Source organism: Myotis davidii, unplaced genomic scaffold (assembly GCF_000327345.1).
Source record: "Myotis davidii unplaced genomic scaffold, ASM32734v1 scaffold933, whole genome shotgun sequence".
In the NCBI taxonomy this organism is placed as follows: domain Eukaryota; kingdom Metazoa; phylum Chordata; class Mammalia; order Chiroptera; family Vespertilionidae; genus Myotis; species Myotis davidii.
The window spans coordinates 1,738,733-1,762,304 of record NW_006285240.1 but is presented as its reverse complement, the minus strand read 5'-3'; the positions used below and the strand labels follow the sequence as shown (position 1 = coordinate 1,762,304).

Here is a 23,572-nt window from a genome sequence, read left to right as displayed (position 1 = left end):
TACATATATATATATGTATATATATATATATTTGTATCGAATATCTACTATGTGCTCAAAATTGTTCTGGGCACCCTGAATGCAGCAGTGAACCAAAAAATAAAAGCTCCAAAGAGCTGCTTTTCCAGTGCGAGGAGGAGAAATAAGAAAATATCTATGTGGAATAATCAAAAGTGTTGGTAAAGAAAATGAAGCAAGACAGGGGGAATAAAAAGTGAATGGAAGTAATTTTGTATATAGTATGAGCAGGTCTGTGACAGAATGTTTTGAGCAGCAGAGACCTGAAGGTAATGAAAGTGTGAGCCATAGAATATCTGGAGCAATATCCAAGCGGTAGTGGTCATTCTCTAAAAATTTCTGAAATTCTGAACTATGCCGAATCATTCATTCATTCATTGAGTAACTCAACAAGCCTTTTCTCAGCATCTCCACTCTTATCAAGTACAGGAAGGACAACACTGAATGGAACACGATTCCCCCCTTGAAGTACATTACAGGCATCTGGATGTTACACTGCTTTAGAGTATCTAAAGATACACCCAGACTCATATATGTAAAGACCATGGTTCCTATGTGGCACCGCATAGAATTAGCTGACAAAGAGAGAATGTTAGGAAATCTGTAAACTAAAAAAATGCAAACACAGTGGTAAATACATTTCAAATAAAGCCTTCCTGGTTGAGTTTCTGCTCTTTTATTAGGAAACGGTGTGCTCCCAGAGACTGCTTTGCCATGACTACAATTGGGTGCTTTACAGAATCTGAATGAGAAATTATTAATTCTCAAGAATTACGAATTCTCAAGACTGCTATGCGCTTCTCTTTTACAAGACCAGTTGCTCTTAAAGAGCTAATAGCTTCATAAATCCGCCTGTGACTCATCCTTCTGCTGGGTCCAGGCCTGGTGCCCACAGGCTGCAGGTCACACAGACGAACAGCATGGGGCAGTGTTTAAATGCTGATCTGAAAAACAGTGCCACGGGCCTCAGACAGTTTAGAGCACTTCTCTGCAGTCATTGCAGATGCATCCCGGGATGATATTTTTCTTTTATATTGCTATGTGTCATGTTTTGTTTACCAAACAGAATGTAGAAAATGAATAGGCAGTTTTCTGGCATACTTCTGTGTAGATAAATGGTCAGAATGAACTCTGTTGCTTAAGGAAAGCATAAACACAATTTAGTGGCTGGATGTGGCTATATGTACGTTGCTGCTGTGGGGAATTTTGGTTTGGCTAAAGTGCTATTTTCTTTGAAAATTCTGATACACCAAAGTTCTCTTTGTTTTCACAATAGCCCCACTCCACCCACCAAAAAAAAGCAAGCTATCAAATTACTGAGGTTTCACTTGTATAAATGCAGTTGTACATATCTAACATAATTGTGAATTTATTTTGCCAAGTCTTTAAATTATAAATACTACTTGAATAAGGGAGAACAAGCTTTTGATTCATTTTTACAACTTTCATAGGATTTTCTCTCACGTAGACTTTTTTTCCCCATTGAACACATACAGCCAAGTGAATTTTAAGCCATCCCCAAAATACACGTGTGTGTGTGTGTGTGTGTGTGTGTGTGATCATGTTCATCGTCCTTCATATTTTAAGGTAATGCCACTAACAGTGATTGAAGTCTTTATATAATATAATGGGGAAAAGTTCTATGAATGCGGTAGTCATTAACACTGAGTAGATGTACAAAGATATTTTCAACCTGTGACTATTGTCCTTATGCATGAACATTCTCACTACTGTTCTATCTTTTGTATGTACTGTCATCACAAAGACTGCTTTGAGAGAATGTGATTCCTTATTGCCTGCTTTGCCAGTTGCATTTCAATTACTTATACTACATATACATCTACTGAGCACTTACTGTATTGTAGGTGTTGTCCCAGATTCATAGGTTAATGAGCCCTGGTCCCAGTTCTTAAGAAGCTCATAGTTGGAAGATTTGTCTGTTGCACTTCTCTTTTAGTTGCTTCTGAATTTGTTGTTTTTATACAGTTAGGCTTTAGGGTAACTTCTGCCCTTCATGCTTGCCTGGGCTCCACTGCTTGTTAGCTCTGTGACCTTGGGCACATTATGTAACCTCTCTGACTCCCTGAGTCCTCTTCTGCACAGTTGAGGTGATGATTCCTACCTCATCATGATATTTGGGGGAGATTAAATAAGATAATTTATTAAAACACCTAGTAAGTTGCTGGCACATGATCAGTGGTCAATGAAGGAAGCTGCTGTTGCTGCTATTTAATTTGTATCTGTTACATGTCTGGTACTTATTCCTAAGGTTTAGTTCCCTATCATTGCCTTGCTGCTATACATTCTTCAAACATGGCCAGTTAGGAATTTGGAACTAGAGTAAATAGCAATAGCTTCAGTTTCTGAGCATCTTTTATAGTCTCAGTATTGTACGTGCCTTGTCAACAATCCTTAAAACAACCACGTATTGTATTATCCCTACTATACAGGGGAAGACCATGGAGATAAAAATTACTTTCTATGAAACTACCTACTAGAAGAATCAACATACTGACTCCAAAGTCTGTCATCTTTTTAATTCCACACATTCACCGATGTCTTCTAATTCTCAGTGCTTTACCTTTTTTTTTTTTTTTGAAAAATGAGTGTGTATTATGATCACAAACAGTAGAAATTTTCATTTGAGCACAAACTCAAATACTCAAATTGGGATGTCTGATGATGTCTTTAACAAGCTAAGATACAGAGAGATGTGCACTTTTATAAATAACTGTGATTTTTAGTCTATGGATAGCCAAAGTCCCCCAAATAGTTCTCAGGTCTTGCCATTTGCATCAGTTTCTTTTCGGTCTCAAATGAAAGATGAATTGTTCCTAAGGGGGGGGTGTGGTGAGTGCTTTCTTTCTTCAGACTTTTGGAAGTATTTTAGAAATTTTGATAAAAGTTTATCACTTTGATTTTTAATAAAAGGCTTGTTGATACTTTGACTTTTCTTTAATCTTAAGTGGTAAACTTGGGAAAATCTGGCTTGCTTCAGTATACTATTTCCCTGTCTTTATTTTATACTTCTTGGTGCTTGAAGACATTAGGCATAAAGAGGTGATACAATTAAGAATATGGCCCAGCCGGTGTGGCTCAGTGGTTGAGTATCAACTTACAAACCAGGAGGTCACAGTTCGATTCTGGCCAGGGCACGTGCCTAGACCAGGAGGGGTGTGTAGGAGGCAGCCAGTCAATGTTTCTCTTTCATCATTGCTATTTCTATCTCTCTATCCCTCTTCTTTCCTCTCCCATCCTCTCTCTAAAATCAATAAAAAATATATTTAAAAAGGAAGAAGATGGACAGCTGACCCATGTGGCTCAACTGCTCAGCCACTGCCAATGTAACAAGAATTTCTGATTTGAGAAAAAAGGAACTTTGGGTGTCTACTTTCTATGGAAAAGCTGAACAAACTATTAAATTAAATTAGAAGAGTTACAATTCTATATAGAATTCTCATTATCAGCTTCTCATTAGAAGCTGATAATGAGAGCACATGCCAATGTAACTGGACTTTATTTTCCAACTCTGTAAAATGAGAGCATGGAAATCTAGATCCCTAAGATCCCTTCTCAATCTAAAATCCAACCTAAAAGGATTCTTTTAAAAGGCAGGTTTGTTTGAAAGAAGGGCAGGTGTGTATAATTGCTGTTTGAAATGTGAGTTATTGGAACATGAGTTCATAAGTTAAAGATGTCAGAAAGTGTGTTTATAAAATGTTAAAGTGGCTGAGTGAGAGAGAAATATTTTATTGTTGTTTACAAACCACCTTGGTTAACAAGCTTGCACCTATTCTGAAGACATTGGATTTGGGGGTGGGAGAAGGAAAGAAAGAGAAAGGTTCATATTCAAGCCAAGATTTAATAGTTGTGGTTTTTTTTTTAAATAATTACTTTGTCTCTTTCATCCATTAAACTTGAGTTCCTTGAGTCTTTTCTATTTCTACCCCCTTACAGTGTCCCAAGTAATATTTTTGAATGAACAAATTAGTAATTGAATGACACAAATCTCCTGTGTACTTGATTATATTCTGAGAAAGTAAGACTTCCTCAACTTGCACTCTTTTTAGCCGCAACTATCTTATCACCTGCTATCCCCCTACATTATGTTGAAGAGGGGAAAATCAGTTAACAAAGGGAAAACATTTTTCACTGTTATCCTGCATTTTCACTGAACTCTCATTAAAGAAAAGCAGATGACTCTCTTCTTTATGTCTAGCTGAATGACTTCTGAAGTTTTACAAACATAAATGATTTTTATTTCTATGAAGCAGTTCTGTTAGCACAGTAAAACCCCTAAATGAGATACAGCAGAAACTTGTGTAGGACTTTTCTCCCATTTGCAGATGAGATGTGATGATAAGAGCAAAGTTCAGAGGGTTGCAACTGCTGGCTTTGAAAAGGAAAAGGGCCGAAACCAGCTTGGCTCAGTGGATAGAGCGTCGGCCTGTGGACTGAGAGGTCCCAGGTTCGATTCCGGTCAAGGGCATGTACCTGGGTTGCGGGCACATCCCCAGTAGGAGATGTGCAGGAGGCGGCTGATCGATGTCTCTCTCTCATCGATGTTTCTAACTCTCTATCTCTCTCCCTTCCTCTCTGTAAAAAATCAGTAAAATATATTAAAAAAAAATATTAAAAACAAAAAAAGGAAAAGGGGCTACAAATCAGGAATGTGGGCAGCCTTTAGGAAAGGCAATGAACCGGTTCTCCTCTACAGCCTCCAGAAGGAAAACAGCCCACAGACACCCAGATTTTACCCCCATAAGGCCTCCTTTGTACTTCTGGCCTCCAGAACTGTAAGAGACTACATTTGTGTTATTTTCAGCCAGTATGTTTATGATTATTTGTTAAGCAGCCAGAGAAAACTAATATACCCAGTAATTATTTTCATCAACAATAATGTTTTTAATGAAACTTGCTTATAACTCATCCAAAAATGATAATCATATTGAACGTTATAACCATTTCTAATGGGATACTCCATGTAGGAATTGTGAGGAATTTACCTCTCCTCTCTTAAAAATAATTCCAGTTGACTGATTTCTCTAATAGTTCGAAAGCACCTTTACATCCTACAGTTTTGCTGAGTCAAGTACTGATAGTCTAATGAGTTCTAAGGAACTTTTGAGCAATTCACTTGGAAAATGAGTAGGAACTTACTGAGGCATAGATCTTTTAATGAGGTCATTCTCTTTACTTTATAGTGAAAAGGGTTTGCCCCTACACAGATTATTTATATCCTACCCATAATTGGAAAAGCCAAAATTGCTTTGAAGTTTCAAAATGCTGATATTTGGAAATGTATTTACTTTAACCAAGATAGACTCTAGTTTATCTGCAATTAGTTTTGCTTAGCATGTCCCAAGGATGTGTCTGTTAGTAAATTCTGTAAAACCCTACTAATTATTTGAAAGAAAATGGGCTTTTCAAATTCATAACGTTCAGGATAGCATCCCAATGCTAACATGCACATGCCAAGGCTGGCAGATGGAAGCACTTTCATAACTACTTCTTCCACTTGCGCACAGTGATCATGGAGGTGGAGTATGTTCTTTAGTGCTATCATAAATCAGTGTGAAGAGAGGGAAAACAATTTAAAAGTAAACAGAAAAGGGAAGTCTTGAACTAAGGACATGATATCTCTCAAGATTATCTCGAGGGGTTGACATACCCTTTAGGGTCATTGTTTCAAAATAATGAAATGAAAAAACTCACACTCATTTCTCCTCAACCTTTCATTTCCAACACATTAACATAGACACATACCATACATCCGATAAGCATTTATTGGAACCCTGTCATTGGTATACCATAATCCTTCCATGATTCTTTTCTTGTCATTTACCATATAAATGACATTTACATTTGTTGTCTATTGTTTTGGTTTCTTGAAGAACTCAATTTAGGATTTGAAAGTTCTTCTTGTCTTTGAAGCAATATTGTTGGATTTTCTAACAGTTATTATCCAGAAGTTTTATTTAGTCTGCTCAACAAAAAAGTTTATGGCTTGTTAAGAAAGATATTAGTATTTCTTGCCTGGATAATATATATATTTTTTTAATCATTGACATATGACATAAGTTTTCTGAGTCATGGATTACATTTTAAAATTTCTATTTATCCCTACCATGAAGCCAATAATCAACTATTTTAAAACACTTTTATTATTAGAAGTTTCCTCACTTGTAGTGGTCATTGAATTTCTTGTTTTTTTATATTGAAGTAAGAAAAAAAGTGTCTACTTGCAATAATCACAAAAGGCAAAACTTAATTCCCTTAATTGCAATCAACATAAATCGGTGAACTCTGTCTTTAGTTTAACTGTTCAATGTTTTTAAAAGTCACCATTATGTATTTTATAATTTCATAGTTTTATTCCTGGCTTAAGCAGGTAAAAAGATCAGCAAAGCATTTTTCCCTTTTATAAATGCTTTAAAATGCTTTGAATAGGCAACAGTGCCAAAATACTCTTTTGCACTTAAAAATGGCTTCACAATAAGATAGATATAAAAAGTGAATATGGAGTCAAATATACTTACAATACTTGGAGAATTCTGGAGTTTTAAATTTTAGTTTTTATTCTTGATGTTAAGGTAATTACAGAATAATCATGCCATATTCTATATATGTTACAATTACTTCTCAATGGCATTGTAGTTGACATATATATTTTTTCTCAATAATAACCCTAAATTTAAGACACTTCATTTCATATACCCATACACATAATATTTTATTTAATAATTATTTATTGAATGACTGAATAGGTTCAAATTCTTGAAATACCTCAGAATGATCATCTTAGCTGCTATTTATTAGTGCTACTGATAAAGAAAATATTTTTATTTAAAATGGCCAATTAATTAAAGTGCATACATTGGTATTTTTTCTTGAAACAAGTCTCACATTGTTTATAATTTTATATATCTATATCTATATCCATCTATCTATCTATCTATCTATCTATCTATATCATGGTATGACCAAAAAAAAAAAAAAAAAAGGATGTCTTTTGACAAAATGAAGTTCCTGGGAACTAAACTGTCAGCTCTTTAACATAATGATGAATTGTGCTATTGAATTTATATTGACTCTATATTGTTCCCTTTTTATTAAAGTCTTTCTCTGTTTACTTTAAGTTTTTGGTCAGCATCCTAGAAAAGTGAAGATAAAAGTTTGGGATAAGATATAGGGAGCATCTTAGTGGTTTGCTACACTGAAAATACGCATTGTGTTGTGAAATGCCTGGGAAGCAGCGTTCAGAAAAACAGCTCTAGCTAAGAAGGGGGCCTTACAGTAAGACAGTGGCTGCAGCAGAGGGGCAGCATCAGGTAGGTTGCTAATGGTAGGGACCCATAAAAGCAGAGAGCAGAGGTGTCCAGGGGAGCACACCCTGGAGTGTTACCAGCCTTATCCAACAGCTGCCAAATGGCATTCTCCCATGGCCCCAATGGGTCATAAGATTGGAATGTTCATTTTGTACTCTACACAGTACAATACAAGCAGCATGCTGTCTTCTAACCATTTATTAAAAAAAAATCAAACTCAAAACAAAACTCTTTTATGTTCTTATATGAGAACATCTTTTCCATAGAGATATTTTCCACCTAAAGCATGAAAGAAGACTGAAAGTCACTGGTCATCTAAATACACGTAAGGAACTGAAGTTGTCTCCTACAGTGGTTGTATGTCATCCAGGGGCCCACCTTGGTTTGTTATTTTGAAATCAAGCAATGCAGAGCATCTGTTCTTGTCAGAGTTGCTTACCTTTATGCTACACTGGACATTTTAAATTATCTTTGGATTGTTAGAACGAAGAAGAACCCTGGAAACGACTCGCGTAAGTCAGACTTTTCGTGCATAGCCAAATAATTAGACATACCTCACAAGGTTTTGTCCTATCCAAATTTCACCAGTGTTATTTTTTTAATGGACTTATGGGAATAAATGGGGGAAAGGCAGAAGATCAGGCTTAAGCAACAGAGAAGACTGATAAGTTTAATTCTTCAAACTGGTAGAAATTGGAGGTAGAAAGAAATGAGGGAGGGTATATCAGAGTGAATTTATCTCTGCCACAGACCAGTCAAAAAGGATGAAATTATGCAGATATTTGTCCTTCCTTATTCCATTGGGCATTCTTAATGAGGCAAACAAGATATAGAGATATCCTATCTCCCTGAATAAAAAAGGGAAAGGGGAAACAATAAGAATAGCTAACACTTAAATAGTGCTTACTATTGACCAGGTGCATATAAGCATATAAACATTTGTTTAAAACATAATCATATAAAAAGTGTTAACTAATTTAATTATATTAACTAATTTAATTCTAGCATCAATCCTAACATTATTGTCCCCATTTACATGATGAAACTGAAGTACAGAAAAGTTAAGTAACTTTCCCAAAATTACAGAGCTTGTAAGTGACTGAACCTGAGCAAGGATGCCTACCCAGGCTGCCTGGCTAGAGACCACACTGTATGTTGTGCCTTGAATTGTTCAGACTTAACAGCAAATAAATATTTTGAATATAATGTCCTCATAATCACATTATTAATATCCCATAACTTTATCCAGTGGAAAGCAAAACATGTATGGTGTCTCCAATAAAGCAAATAATACGTATTTTATTTGAGGGTTCAAATTCTTTTTGGTTATTCAGATTTCATATAATCAGTAGGTCACTAAGACCTATTTTAGAAACTGGTTCTCATATAGACTAGATTGTTGGAACCCAGTGGTCAAAGATTACTTCTGTTGTCATTTTAATTAATTCAAAAACTTCACATGTGGTATGCCTTGCATTTTATTATAATTAATTTTAAAATATTTTATAAGGTATATAAAGTATTTTTGTGTATATTTAGTACATTTTAACCAATTTTTTTCTGTTAAATAAATGTCTGTCTATTTTAGGTTTGCTTTTCCACAGACATTTTTTCTAAACTTTTTCATCTCATGTGTCTTTCTTAACCAGATGTAATTTCTTAAAAAGATAATTTTGATTGTACTGGACAACCAGTAGATAACCCATTGGTCCATCTAAATTATAAAACATATAACAAGAAAGCATAAAGTGTTGTTTAAGAAGTGTCAGAAGAAGATGGGGAACTCCTAAATAACCAATTTTAGAAGGCTTTTTAAAAATATTGAAATAAATTCACAATGAGGTTTTTCATTTTTCTCACTGTTATCATTACCTGAACTTTCCACTTCACAAGTGAGAAGTCTTTTGGGCAAAACCTAGGCTGGAAATAGTAGGAGCTGGGGATGAAAATGGGGAATGGGGTAGAGGATGGAGGGATGCTGGGGGTTGGAGGAAGGCTCCAGATGATCAAATGCCATGAGGAATTAGGCTAAAAATATTGAGCTAACAGATTGTATAACCAAGACATGAGGATAAAGGTGGGAACATACAGGTTGGGGTCAATTTAAACAAGTCCACTTCTTTTAAAATCAGTCTAAAAAGATTCTTTACAGAGTTGTCCATATTTCCATCTAGACATTACCTCAATTTGGTGGTAACTTTGTCCTCATCGTTGTGTATTAGGAACGGCATGGTTTTATATCACTCAAGGGAGATATACTTGCAAGTCCTATGAGAGCCCAGAGCATTGTTATTATATTTTGTGATTACAGTTGGAGATGCTGTTTATCTTATTACTTGTAAAACTCAGAGGGCAGCTTCCCAAGGGCTTCACGGCTCTCGGGTCTCTTTGTAATCAAATCTGCTTCCTCAGCAGTAATTTTAGCATTTATTATCGCTGAGCCTCTGGCAGCCCAGCAGCCTCACAGCTTGGACATCACTTGTGGTTTGCAGAACATCATGCAGTGCTGTCTAGTGTTCCTGATAATAGTTTCTAAATGCATAGCTGTTTTTACTGCTTGAAATTGCCCCATCTCTTCCTAGCAATTGAATTTGGCAAGTTAATCATTTAACTTTTTCTACCCCATGCCCAGACCTCACTGCAGGATCATTGGCGTCACACCAAGTAAGACTTCACAGTGACAGAAATAAATTTGTGTTGGAACTGGGAATGTCACCCTCTTTGGAAGATGTCCATATTGTCTTTTTAGATGGAGAAACAAAAGCAATTAAAAGCATATTTTTCTAAGTAAACCTAATGAGTCCAAAACAGAACCCAAAAGGGAAATCTGTGCTCCTCACTCCTGGTCACATGAGTGGTTCCCTGGGCTTCCTTCTCTTCTCACCGAAGCTCCTGTGCCTGCAGCACAGAGTAATCATACTTGAGTTCAGCCTTACACTTACATTCTCAGAGCTGATTCCAAGATATTAGGTTTAAAGACTCAGGTGGGGGGCGGGGGGGGGAGGGGCAGGAGATGGTCAAGGAGGCCTACATTAATCTGATGGACTAGCTCTCCATTCATTGCAACCCTGAATTTTTCTATCATGGGGATCCATCATTAGTCAAGGCTTATAATTAATTACAAACTCAGTGGAAAGAGACTCTAGCAGTAACATGAATTACACCCTAAGAAAAATGGAAAGATGCCTCTCCCCTCTTTGACTCTGTATCCTCAGAAATGCCTCATCATGTCCTTGGAGTGGACTGTGCAAGGTTCCGTTGATTCCCCGTATCCTCATGTTCACCAGACAGGCATGCCAGCCACCGAGACTTCCTCCCCCATAAAGAATCTCCAGAGAAACATCAAAGACAGGAAGTCCTTGTTAGAACCATACATTGACTCAGAGTGGCACAACAAAGATATTTCTCCTTGCCTCGGTCAGTTTGACCCAGACCCAGATTTGACTAGAATATAGACATATAAATTATAAGGCTAAAGAAGGAGCTGTTGTTAGGGTCACTTGTCTTCTCAAGCTAAAAAAAAAAAAATAGTTAGGAATATTTTCTTTTATAAACAAAATCTTGCTGCCCTAATTTCCTAATTTCTGGTACACGATAGTACAATGTGTTCTCAAGACTAATTCTTCCCTGGTGTGATTCCATCTTGCGCGTCTGTCCTGAGGAACAGAAGTCCTTTATCTCTGTCCGCCTTCTCTTCCACTTAAGTGTGTGCCACCACCCCAGGGACGATTCAGTGGATGTGGACATGAGCCCTCTGAGGCCCCAGAACTATCTTTTTGGTTGTGAACTAAAGGCCGACAAAGATCATCACTTTAAGGTGGATAGTAATGAAAATTAGCACCAATTATCTTTATGAACAGTCAGTTTAAGGGCTGGTGCAAAGGATGAATTGCACATTGTTGAAGCAGAGGCAAGGAATTAGGAAGGCAGTCCAATGAAAGTAACACTGGCAACTTTGAAAATGTCTGTACAGCCAATGGTTTCCTTTGGTGGCTTTGAAATAACACTAGCTGGGGTCTTATGGTTGAAGTGTGGTTCAGGGCCTGTACATACTAGTGGACAGCACTTAGTAGCTGTGGAGGAAGATGCAGAGTCAGAAGGTGAAGAGGAGGAGGATGTGAAATCCCTAAGTATGTCTGGAAAGCGTTCTGCCCCTGGAAGTGGTAGCCAGATTCCATAGAAAAAGCAAAATTTGCTGCTGATGAAGTTAATGAGGATGATGAGGAGGAGGATGATGATGATAATGACGATGACTTTGAGGACGAGGACGCTGAAGAAAAAGCTCTAGTAAAGAAATCTGTATGAGATACTGCAGCCAAAAAAGCACAAAAATCAAACCAGAATGGGAAAGACTCAAAAGCATCAATGCCAATATCAAATGATCAAGAATCCTTAAAAAACAAAACAAAACAAAAAAAAACAGGAAAAAACTCTTAAAATACCGAAAGGACCTGGTTTTGTCGAGGACATTAAAGCAAAATTGCAAGCAAGTATAGAAAAAGCACATGGAACAATCCTGGGAACTATTGGTGAATTAAGCCCAAAGTGGGGAAAGAGGAAGAGGAGAGACAAATATAGTCCATACTGAATATCATCAACGGTCCAGACTGAAGTCTTCTATTGTAATCTCAGACCCCTTTCTGATTGTCCACTCACCCATGCCCCCTTCCAGGCTGAGGGCCACTGCACTGTTATCTCCGAAAGCACTTTTCTTTTGACTGCTGTGGTTGAGGGAACTTTTCTTTCTACTTGTGCATTTGCCTCACCTCTTTGACCAGGTTTTAAAACACCTTTGTATCTCCCTGTCTGCTCAATAAATATTTGAATGAATCAAAACAAAAAAGACTAATTCTGGGAACAGTCTAGAAAGGTTCATGTGCTTCTCATTTTGTTGCTACTTGTTGAAGGCCAAGGGGTTGAAGGTGTCAGACATAGTGGGTCACTTGCATGACATACTACATGCTAATAAGAAACGATATGTGGGAATTCCAGGATATGTTTCATCCTGTTTCAGCATTAAATTGCAGATCATGGCCAAGGATCTGTTTTCATTGAGAAAAGCCAGAATCCGCCAAAGTCAACATGAAGCAAAAGACTTGCATCGTGATGAAAAGGAGTTAAGACATGTACACAGACACGTTCTTTTCCATTGTTATCTAAGTAGCCTTGTTTATTTTTCAAAAAAGTTTTAAATTTTTTGTTGCCATTTAGAAAACTTTGAGTTAGCGAGTTCAGTTTACATATTGATTTATATTCCATTTTGAAACTGTTCACAGTGTACCTATTTTCTCTGTATAATAGAAATGCTCATATCGTTTTCACAGTTAGCAGCCTTATCAGGGAAGACAACTGATAGAAGTTGGCTTTCTTTTCTTAATTGAAACCCTATTCTAGAAGTTTAATTTCAAGTGGCTTAAGAAATGCAGTAAGGAGAGAGACCTATAGTGAGCTACCACACTCTCCAGAAATGTGATTCCTGATCATGGTGTGAGAGCAACCTGGAGTTCCCCAAACTCAACTTCTGCTTAAGGGGAATAAATTATTCTGCTTCTAGCAAATTACCATACACACTGCTTAATCTATGACACATGAGAAAACTACATGTGGTATGCCCATAAAATAATGAGACTTCGTTTTTAAGTTACTTCGATAGAATTTATTTAAAATGTGTGTCGTCCTTGAGAGAGTTCCTCTGGACATTCATATTTAGTCCACAATTCTCAATGGTTTTTGGAAATTTTTGGAGAGTTATTTTAAATAAAGGTTTAGTTAACTATTTTAAATAAAACTTGGACAAAGTTTTGGGTTGATTTTTGTTTTGTTTTGTTTTTTGGGTTTTTTTTGGAAACTACCCAAGAGTGGATTTGGGTATTTGGAGCCACCCTGGAAAAATTCTTCAAATTGCTGCTGTGGTCACACATTCTTTTTGATACACACCTACTTCTCTAGCCATGGCCTAAATAATTTTGACTCTTCTAAAACTGTTTTCTACATTCAAAAGAAAAAGTTTTGCTGTCCTTGCAGATATTATAAGAATGAGCTGCAGTCTCTAGAAGCAATTCCGGAAGGGGACTTTTCAAAATGTTTATAATAATAGTAACAATTTTGGTATAACAGCATCACTTTTGAAATAGCACAACTGTCTGGATTGTGTTAGTTCTTACATATTTGTTGAAAAATATAATACTTTATAGTCACATGTCTAATAGGTAGTAAGTGCCTTGTTATAGAAAATTTTCACTTCTTGAACCTGAAAACGATTGCTGATCCAGGAGCCTCCATTATAGCTCATGAAATGTTTGTCTTTGACTTTTGGAAGAATTGGGGATCTTACAATTTTTTAGGAGTTATGCTGCATAATCTAGCATAGTTGTTCCACAGGCATTTTTTAAAACTACATCTTCTAATGGTAAAAATGTGTTGTTAGCAAAGTAAGACTTCACAAAATAAGAAAACAAGGTTTTATATTTTGAAACACAGATAATTGAAATACTTTTTTTTTACCACAATATAATTATAATATTTGAAATTATATTGACATTCTGGTATAGGTGAAGTCTAATTTAACTCACCTTTGTTTGTATATTACATTATTAAAGCGGTAACAGTGTTTTGTTCATAGATGATGGTTAAAATCTATTGACAGAATAAATAAATGTAAATACTGAAAAATCAGATCATGAAAAATATTTGATACATGCCAATAGCTTGATGCGTATTTAAAAGTAAATACACATTTATTTTGTAAACCTTTATTTTGAATTATTTAACTTGTGAATATATTACATCAACTCCAAAATTATGGACCTGATGTTTAAAAAAATTTTAGATGTGTCCATGTTAAAAAGCAAGTTAGATATCTACAGAGATGAATTTTTATAACACATGTGCTGAGTAACTTTTGTGGTTCCAAATGCTGTACTAGATGCTGGAGAAAACGTGTGGAAAAACAGATAGCATTCTCTATATATGGAGCTTATAATCTGGTGACTGTTGGGCTCTAGGGAGAATAGACCAAACTAGGAGTCTTCATAGTGACTCTGTATTCTATGGAAAAGCTCTCATTCCTACACTCTGGGTTCTTTTCTTTACATTGAAGTATGACAGATTTGGACTCATGGTCTCCATACTCCTCTAAGACCAGAAGGTATGCTGATTTTTAAAATTCTCCTTTGTTATCTTAACTGTTAAATCTTACCTCCCAAATTCTTAGTATTTTCGATATGAAACATATCTGAGTATTATGTATGGGTGCATTTTGTAAATTGTAAAATCTTTTCACTCTGAGGTAGTGCTATTTATTCAAGAAGGCATTGAGCTATATCTATACAAAGTACAATGTAGACTCACCTGGTTACTTAGAAAATGAGGAAACTAATCAAATGAGGAAACTTTTTTTCCTCTCTCAAAATTTGGAAATATTTTTGCCTGAATTAATTGGTTAATTTATCATTTATTTACCTCACTTAGTTTTGTAGAAACGATGTCTAAATCCCTTGAAACCACAGTTCACATTCACTAAGGTTTAGAGCTTATGTTTTCTGGCGGGTACAGAATGTGTCACCCTGTGAAAGAGAGACTCTATTGTTTGTGGAAGCAGAGAACAAAATGAAGTCATATATCTGGAAGACATCCTATTTGGCCACCGACTTTTGGGAAGATTTAATTCCAAATAATTTTAAATGGCCAGTTAACCTCTTCCTTAAACATTTTCCAGCAGGGAGATGTCAGACCTCCCCTCAGTAACCTAAGTCAGCAGTCACATACATTTTCTTAAGGAGGTTTCTTCATGTGAAAATATGGGAAAAGGAAATGACAAGATAATGTCTAAGACTATCCCCTCTACCTCAATTTTCCTGTTGTTTTGCTTTTTTTAAATGTTTCAACCCATACTTAAGCCTTCTTAAGAATAAACTTCAACTAAACATGTTCAAACATATTAAGAAAACATCAGATTTCACTATGACCATTTTCCCTAGGAATGAAGAAGAATTTTATTATTTCTTTTCATTTCTGCTTCCTTCACTCTTTTCTAGAAGCATCTCTATGGACAGCCATTGCAAGAGGTTTTGAGGAGAAATAAATTGTGATTGAATACAACCATGGCAGAAATGTCTCTTCTAAGGGTTAAGGAGGTCACATTGTTTGTTATATTTTTTGAAGTCTTGGAATACTTGTGGATTTTTATTCTGACGACAAAGTGCAGCTGTTTCTAGTCAACTCTTTTAAATAAAGTTCTTTCTTAGCACATCCATTTCAAAATCAGCGAACTTCTGGGCCCAGAGTCAATCTTCCCTATGTGCGTGCCAGACACTTTCATTGTTTGTGAGAGTCACAGGTTAATCTCCAAAGACAGATTTTTCTCCCAGTCAGAATCACATGTGAGTCAATAAAGGCCCCATCTGGTTCTCTGCATCTGAGACTTGTTTTGAAATCACATATAAATTCTTTATTTCCACACAATTGTATTATATTAACTGTTTCTGAATATCAATTATGTTTTTCTGCTGCTGAAACTCTCAAGTGACTCAACAAGTACATCATTCTTTTCTTCTCCAAGTTCCCCCAGGGACCCTTAGATTTGGAAAGAGTTCACTTATAAAGTTGTCATCATCAACACCATTTTTTCCTTGTTCTTTTAAACAACTTTTCACTGAAATATAAAGAAAGGTGCACATATATTTAGTACACATCTTGATGAATTTTTACAAATTCAATATGCACCCATGTAACCAGCACCCGTCAAGAAATAAAAGACAGCGCCCTGAGAATCCCCCTTGCACTCCCTTCTAGACACTAACTCTCCCATCCTTGACTTCTTCTAGTAATTATTACCTTGACTTCTTTTTTATTCTTAAATATATTTTTATTGATTTCAGAGAGGAAGCGAGAGGGAGAGAGAGATAAAAACATCAATGATGAAAGAAAATCATTGATCAGCTGCTTCCTACACGCCCCACCACCAGGGATCGAGCCTGCAACCCAGCCATGTGCCCTGACTGGGAATTGAACCATAACCTCCTGGTTCATAGGTTGCTGCTCAACCAATGAGCCACGCTGGCCAGGCTCACCTTGAATTCTAACGGCATAGTTCTTTTTGTCTGTTTCTGTGCTTCATTTAAATTGAATCACACAGTATGAGCTCTTAAGTGCTTATCTTCTTTCACTTACTTTTTTTTGTGGAATTACCTTATTGACATGTGTGGTTAAAACCATTTTTCTTATTGCTGTGTAATTTTATATTGTGTAGATACAACACACGTTATCCATTTCACTGTCGATGGACATTTGGGTAGTTCCTCAGTTGATGCTGTAATGGATAGTGCTCTTATGTACATTTCTCTTGGTGAGCAAGTTGTATACATTCTTGGATGTGTACATAGGAGATCATCAACCTATTTTAATGTTTTATTTCATTGATGAAAAACTTACATGAAAATTTCTGGTCAGCCTGATCAACCATAGTTACCATATTGAGAGTAATAATATGGTATTTATAGTAATAACTAACAGCAGCAACAACCATTTATTCAGCACTAACCATATACAAAAAACACTGCTATGATTTTTAACTGCTGTTTTGTTTAACTCTCACATAATCCTCATGTTATGCAAATATTGCTCCGATTGATCAATATTTTTTTATTGATTTTAGAGAGAGAGAGAGAAACATCTATTTATTGTTCCACTTATTTATGCATTCATTGGTTGCTTCTTGTATGCACCCTGACCGGGGATCGAACCTACAACCTTGGCATATCGGGATGATGCTTTAACCAACTAAGCTACCCAGCCAGGGCTTAATTGATACTTTTAGATAATGAAATATGACAAATACATATATTAAAAATAACCAAGACCAATATAGGTAGCATTCACGGGCCTAATTCTCAGATTTAATTTATTGTCTGCCATTTTTGCCTCAATTTTTTCCAGTACCCACGATTTAGGATTAGTTCACTTGCTCAGGTCACCCTACCATTAAGTGACAGAGCTGACAGCCTATATTTAACTTTTTATTATTGTCCCTGTAAACCCCCACTATCCTCCTCACACTTTATATTTATTTCCTTGCATGATTCTATCCTGTTTTTGCTTCTCTCTGAGAATACTAGCCAATATTTATTCTTTCAGCCAACAGATACTAGTATTTAGGAGCCTTTTTTAGGTTCCAGGCACTATACTAATACTTTTCCAGGCCTCATGTAATTCTTGCTTACAGCCCCAGAAGGAGATATTGGCATTGACCTCAGTTGACAGAAGAGGAAACCAGTTTAGAGGTTAAATCACTTGTGTAGTACTACGTATTGTAGGTCTATTAGGCACCCAAGCTAGTATCAATCTCAGGTGTGTCTAACTCTAAAGTCAATGCTTTTAATAACCTTTCAAAATCTAGTTCATTGGAGAAAGAATGTTATTTCTTGTCATTGTAGTTAGTGTGAACTGCCAGCTGGGTGTGAGCCCCTCTCCCAAGTTTCTGCCATCTCCTATTTTACAAATGAGGGTGTTAATGTCCAGAGCATTTATATGACCAGTCCTGGGCCACATAGCTGTTCAGGGAGCCAGGGCTAGAACCTATGCATCATGACATCTTGTCCAGGCTTCTCTATTACATAATGCTGCAGGTCTCCAGTTTAAGGAAGTAAGTGTGTGGACAGGTCCAAGAAACAAAGTTAAACCTCTTTTGTTAATGCTCTGATAAAACCATTCTCTTAAAGGCCATGTCCAGTGACCTTCTCTTCATTGTATATAGAATTTTTCTCCGCTTTCATCCTCCTTATTTCATTGCCTCCTTTATGAAGCTCTTTTCCCTTGGCTACTCTGCGTCTGAACTCTGCTTGTTCTTCTGAGATCACAGTTTTTCTCTCTTGTTAATTAGTCATCTTCCTTCCTCCTAAAATATAGGCAGTACTCAAGGCTTTGTCTTAAACCATCTTCTTTTTCTTTGTCCTCTCTCTTTGCAATTTCATTTACCCCAAGAGTTTCTGTACAGAAGATCACACATCTTTATTTTTAGCCCTGATTTCTCTTCCAAGATTTAGACCCGAGGCTCAGGCAGCTTGCAGAATTCAACTGGTGCAAAGCTAATTTCGACACCTACTCTTCTCACCAAACCTGTTCCTTTATGTTCGGTGCAGTGTCACCCCATTGGCTTGTCCCTTACTTTGTGCCTGCACTCTAACAAAGCCTCTTATGGAATCTTTCTGTCACCAGCCAAATCCTACTTTAATCCATCTTCATATCTGAACTCAAAATAATGTTCTTAAGGATACCTCAGATCATTTCATTCTTCTATGCATATAAACTTTGAGGGGTTCCCCGGTGCCTACCAATAAAAATTAGGTCTTTAAAGACCTCTTTTATATGATTTCAAGTGACCTTTCAGGTCAAACTAACCTATTTCTTTTTCTCTTGATATGTCTACACATTTCCATTTCTGTATCTTTTCCTAACACTTCCTATCTCTAGAATTTCCTCACTTCTGTTAAGACGTAGTCCATCCTACAAGGTTACTTCCTTGTATTGCTTCCTTATATCCTCAGCCAAAAGTAATACTTGGTAAATTTTGGTGGTCCTTTCTAACCAAGAATCATTGGTACTAGAGAAAAGTCCAGTTAAGGAGAACCAACATTAAATAGGGATCAACATTTTTTAGTAAATACGAATAAGAGGATTGATTAGGAATTTAATTGAAAAATGAAATAAAAAGTTATGAAGATAAGCTTATTTTCCTTATCATTTATAAAATTTAGGTTGTGGTTGAGATTATGTACTAATTCCCTGAATGTACAAAGAACAATTAAAGTATTTATTGAGTTTTTAGCATAATTTTCTGACAACTGTAAGATAGAATATTTCAGTCACATCAACTTTGACATTTGTAACAGCCACATAATTTTTTAAAAATATTCTAGAAGCTCAGTTTTATGTAAATCATCTTTTAATTTTATTTTATTTCAAAGGACCCATGTCAGTCATTTATCTTGTCTTGTCTTTAGTTACCTGGTTTCTCTCTGCCAGACCCTCATTTATAAGTGACTGCATTTGATTTTAGTGGTTCTTTCCCACCTCTATTTTCACTGACTTTCTGTAGTTGTGCAGATTTTTCAATATCTACAGGTTCTTTTTCAATAGATTACTATTGATGCTGTAATCAATAAACAACCTGTAAAACCCTTTGTGATTACCTAACACTTTATCCTTAGGTTTTGTATAATATTAACTATGATCTAAGTGTTTGAGTACGTATCTGTCCTACCAGGATTTAAGTTTTCTTACAAGGCAGAATTATGCTTTTTTTGTACTCTTTCATGAACCTATGAAAATGTCTTGTACATAGTAAAAATTTGAATTCTATTATTCATTGGTTCCTCAATAGAATCAATCCTTACCTTTTGCTGCATTTCATCATTAGAAACAATTCCATAAAATTAGACTATAGCCCCAGCCAGTTTTGTTCAGTAGTTAAGAGTATCAGCCTATGGACTGAAGGGTCCCGGGTTTGATTCTGGTCAAGGGCAAATGCCCAGGTTGTGGGCTTGGTTCCAATAGGGGTCATGCAGGAGGCAGCCGATCAATGATTCTCTCTCATCATTGATGTTTCTGTCTCTCTCTCCTTCTCCCTGCCTCTCTGAAATCAATAAGAAAAATTAGATTATAGAAAAACAAATCATTTATTTTTCCCATTGGAGCAGCAAATAATAAGTTGCATTCCTAATCAAAGGCTCAACTTCAGATATAAACAATAGTTTATCATAAAATAAAAGATGAAATAACTAAAATCGTCTATTATAACTTAAATAAAACATATCCTGAGTCTTGTAAAGTGTCAGTATAGCATGTGTAATGATTATTTATTATAACATGTACATAAAATGTAAAGGTACAAATTAGATTATACATTTAATATAAATGTAAAAGCTATTTTAAATGTCAATTTAAGATTCGACTTGATGGCAAACTCTCTCCTCCCTCCAAAGTTTATAAGGGTCTTTGTAACCCAGTTCTTTTTACAAGTCTCATTCAAATATGCCTTAAGCAGATACTTTTCGGGGTCGGGGTGGGAGGGTGGAGGGGGAGCAAACAATCTGTTGACCTTTGATTTGCCTCATCAAATGTAGGGTTACTCAATAGTCTTTGGGAGGTGATAATGATTTTGCTTCTACCTCTGAACAGTTGACCTAACATTTCCTCATTCACCCTCTCCTTATCCAACTTAAAGCCATTCAATCTCAGAACAAATAAATTCTACACAAGAGCGAAAAGTAGTTATGTCATCCTACTTGATATATAGTCATGAGAATACTACACACATCATTGGAATGCTGTAAAAATTATTACCAGGTCTTTGGAATGAACATTTTAAAGGGAATTTCTGACAGAAGATAGTGCCCTGACTTGACGTAGAATGTGCCATTATATGAAAATCATTGAATGAATAAAGGTGGCAGAAATTCAGGAATGGTAGAAAATATGCAGCTATGATTTAGTGGCATTGAGATCTCTCGAATGGCTTGAGGTGGTGACCGCCTGCATTGCTAACATCTAACTAGGAAAAAAAGATTGCCTTCATAACTTGAATGTCCTTGTTCTCTCTAGAAAGCTTTTATCTAGACTAAGTGGAATTGTAAGTGTACCTAATCTCATGTGAATTTTTTTTCAAATACTCTGATAAATCTAGTTTGTAGCAGAGATAAATTATAACGGACAATTTATCCAAAAGATGAGTTTAGAAATTATTCTCTTATACTTCCCTCTCTTTTCAGTACTGAAATATGCCCTTCTATAGTTGTTTTTCTCTTTATTGCCCTAGCAATGCCTATTAACCTACAAGGTCATTCTTAATGAAAGGCTGCCCTCTGATGTACTGCTCTATCCTTCCATGTAATTATGACAATTGACATGAGATGCTGTTCTCTGGTTCTCTCCAGTTGTAATGCAGCAATTCCTCTACTTTGAAAAATATTTCTTACAGGCTAGGTCAAGTACTGGGACCAATGACTTAGGAACATTTATTAAGAAACATTTGTTCAGTTCAACTGCTATTGAATAATACTTAATTCATACATTTTTAACCTTCCCATCAGACTTTTTTTAAAAAGCAAATTCTCATTTTTTAAATTAATCAGAGAGTGAATCAAGTACATTTCTGGAAAACCATATATTTCTTATTGACCTTTTTAATCATCCTGCATGGTGCTCTCCCTCTATTTCCTATGGATTCACCTTTTTTACTTTTATCTACTTTATAAAGATTTCCTCAATGTTATCTTTCAGTCCTCTGCTGAGAATTTACAATTTAATTTTTTTAAATAATTTTTGTATTGATTGATTTTAGAGAGGGGGAGGAGAGATAGAGCGAGAGCGTGTGTGTGAGAGAAACATCAATTTGTCGTTCTACTTATTTATGCATTCATTGGTTAATTTTTGTATGTGCCCTTACAGGGATCAAACCTGCAACTTTGGTGTATTGGGATAATGCTCTAGCCAACTGAAATAACTGACCAAAGCCTAAAATTTTATTTTTTATCATAGTATCTTATTTTGTAGACACAACATTTGTTACCCTCTTATTCATCTGAGGGTAACAAACTTTTTCAAGATTTTTTTCTTTCTTTCCTCTCCATTGCTGCATTTTCTGTTTTATGTCTTTTTGCTTTATGTATTCTTCACTACTGGTGACCTTTCGTTGTCCTTTCATATATTAAAAATGTATGACTAAATGCCAGTTGAAAGCTGTTTGTTGGGGATGTGGGGCGGGGGTGGCATGTAGACTAGCACATTTCATTGAAGGACAATGAGACTAAGTTCTAACCATTTTAGAGGGGACCTCTCAAATGGGGCTGAAGTTGATTGACCCAGACAGAACCTTTGTGTGAATTAGGAAAAGGTGAACCCTGGAACATTTGAGTTGTTGACCAGTTGATGCCTTTATGTTAATTAGAAAAGGTTAGTCCCTTTCCAGAGCACAGGGCTTAGTAAGTGGAGCCTGGGTTGGCTATCACTCCTCACTCACCTCTCCAGCCAATGTTCCTTGTATATTTAACAACCTGAGAAACTGTAAGGGTCCTATTCCTAAATGTTAGTATCTGTAGGCCTTTCTCTTCAGCTGGTCAGTTTTTCAGGAATGATGTTTAGTGTTCTGGGGTGGGATTGGGTAGAGTTGTGAGCGGGGGGCGGGGGTGGGGTCGGGGGGGAGCGTCTAAAGGGCTGGCTACTAGATTTCTGGAAGCTGGCTTCCCAGGGCTTACCTCCTTTGCAGACTTGGAATTCAGCTATCTCTAATGAGCTCAGGCAATTATCCTTTATCCATCTACTAAATAGCTTTTAAAACTGTGTTGCTGTGCCTTGTCTACTCTTATATCTTGTCCAGTTTTCTTTGTCCTTTTGTGTTTATTCACTTTTATGTGTCTACTGTCATTTTACTGGGAAATAATAAGGAAGCAGGAAAAAAACATGCCCAATTCTTTGTGTTTAAATGGAAGTTTATCATTTGGGGAAGGGAGGGACTATATTGTTGAATTTTTACATATACTCATTTTAAGATGAGTTCTAAATTTGCTAATTAAGGAGGTGATATATTTTGCTCAAGGTTGCAATTGCTGTATAATTCTTATTGTTTTGATCTGATTAAAGTCATCAATAGGCCTACTTGATTTTCATTGGCTGTAGTTGAAGTGCTATGATTCATTGCAAGGCTGTGACGATGAAGTAGATTTAAACAAGGGCTAAGGTGCAGCTTTGCACCTTGGTAAACACATTCACTTGAACTTCACGTCATCCCACAAATCTTGATTGGCTCCTGTGGGCATTGGGCCAGGATTTTTAGAGAAAGTCATATAGTGAGTTCTGAAGGGTCTGAGGAGACCTGCACAGCTAATGCATATTTGTATTATCTCTAGTGTCTGCTTAAATTGTGACCTAATGTTGCAAATGAATACAGAAATGTACCAGACCATATAATGTTTTTACTAAACTAGCTGTAACCCACAGTAGCACTCTAGTCAAATGAATAAAAAGCACTATTCTTTACCACCCACTTGACTTGAATTCTTCTTCTTTGTGGGTATTTATTTGTAAGGTCTTAATAGCAAGCCTGAATATCTACTTTAGTAAGATATAGTGATCTAGAAGTCTGGAAATCACTTCCTTCACCACAGGATCAGTTTGAATACCACTAACTGTTCTCATGTATGTATGTGTGTGTGTGTGTGTGTGTGTATATA

At 36.2% G+C, this 23,572-nt stretch overlaps 1 protein-coding gene and 1 pseudogene across 2 annotated transcripts in view; both read left to right on the top strand.

Moving 5' to 3' along the window:
• LOC102757017 overlaps window positions 1-12,176 on the top strand; it is an 18,994-nt pseudogene extending 6,818 nt beyond the window's left edge.
• The window catches only part of RNLS (renalase, FAD-dependent amine oxidase), a 215,524-nt gene that overhangs the window by 12,556 nt on the left and 179,396 nt on the right, over window positions 1-23,572 (top strand). The window lies entirely within an intron of this gene.